The 1,485-nt window shown below is 38.5% G+C and overlaps 1 long non-coding RNA gene across 1 annotated transcript; it reads right to left on the minus strand.

The window, feature by feature from the left end:
* Positions 1-698: 698 nt before the first annotated feature.
* On the minus strand, positions 699-1,277 carry LOC141526540 (uncharacterized). The gene is made up of 2 exons (XR_012479045.1): positions 921-1,277; positions 699-779 (listed from the first exon to the last, which is right to left on the minus strand). It is a non-coding gene; the product is annotated as an uncharacterized LOC141526540 (long non-coding RNA).
* Between the last annotated feature and the right edge of the window lie 208 nt (positions 1,278-1,485).

A 1,485-nucleotide genomic window follows, 5' to 3' on the forward strand; every position in this document is an offset into this window, starting at 1 on the left:
CAACAATAACTCACATCAATATTTTTCAGATTTTTTATTTTTCAATAGTTATAAAAAATCATAATTGACAAATTAATAAACTTTCATGAAAATTCATCGCAGGATCTTATGAAGTGTATATATCAAAATGGTTCCACGAAGTTTAAAATTTATTGGCCAATTATTTATACCTCTCATCCCATTGTTTATGTTAACATTTTTAAAATTGAATTTTTGTCGCTAGGTTTTCTGGACGATTCATAAAATTTAGAATCGACTGAAACATATATTGTCGAATTGATTTTTCAAAAGTTAATTAAGTCTAAAAAATAAAAAATTACAAAAAAGATGATAAAACAAATTACTGCGAGTATCTGAGCGGCCGCGTACTATTATTATTATTCGCCTCACATTATTATTTGTAACAGTTTTACCTGCTCAGGTTGGCCCCTAATCAATTTTTAATTTAACTAAACAAAACTAACAACAATAAAAATTATCAGGGCGCCACCAGGATTATTAATCACGGTTCCTGGAACCGGTCCAGAGCTGAGAAAACTTATCTTAGGGTAGAGAGAGTGGAGGAAGGTGCTGTTAAATAATAAAAATTTAATTAACAATCTGATCAGTTCTATTAACAATAAAAATTTACCAAACTTAACAATTTTTAGCGCTCACACACACACTTATAATCTAACGAAGCGGAGAACAACTGCGAAATAAACGATATTTACAAACGAACCTCCAATTTGACGATACGATGACTAGACGGGCTTTTTCGAACAAACGGTCTCCCACACCTGTCTTAGAACTAATTGGGCTTTTTCGAACAAACGGTCTCCCACACCTGTCTTAGAACTAATTGGGCTTTTTCGAACAAACGGTCTCCCACACCTGTCTCAGAACTAATTGGGCTTTTTCGAACAAACGGTCTCCCACACCTGTCTTAGAACTAAACTTAAAATTTAACGTCCACCGGACGACCAAAACTAACTCCACACTTTACAATATCTTATTCTCGAGCCCCTTTTCGGCGTCTACCCGTCGATTTCTAACTTATTCTCGACGAGCCCCTTTCGGCGTCTACCCGTCAATTTCTAACTTATTCTCGACGAGCCCCTTTCGGCGTCGACCCGTCAATTTCTAACACGTGCCCCTCCCGGCGTCTACACGTGACGGGCCCCTTTCAGCGTCTACCCGATTTCTAACTACTGTCACCCGCACAGAGACGAATCATATAGTAGGATCGTTAACTCGGCTCACAGGAGTAACAGCCCAGCGACTAAACATAGACCTAGATACTCCTGCAGCTTATACACACTTTACTACAGAACAACAGCCCAGCGACGAAACATAGACCTGGATGTTCTACAGCACACTCTCATAACCCACACCAGCTACAGCAGTAACGGTCCAGCGACGAAACATAGAACTAATCACTCTGCAACTCACACATAACCCACACTTGTCTCACACTCACACTACTAACTTGACTTTACTTTATAA

This window comes from Cotesia typhae, unplaced genomic scaffold (assembly GCF_013202065.1).
Source record: "Cotesia typhae breed Kobodo isofemale line unplaced genomic scaffold, CoteBio_Ctyphae contig_34, whole genome shotgun sequence".
Classification (NCBI taxonomy): Eukaryota; Metazoa; Arthropoda; class Insecta; order Hymenoptera; family Braconidae; genus Cotesia; species Cotesia typhae.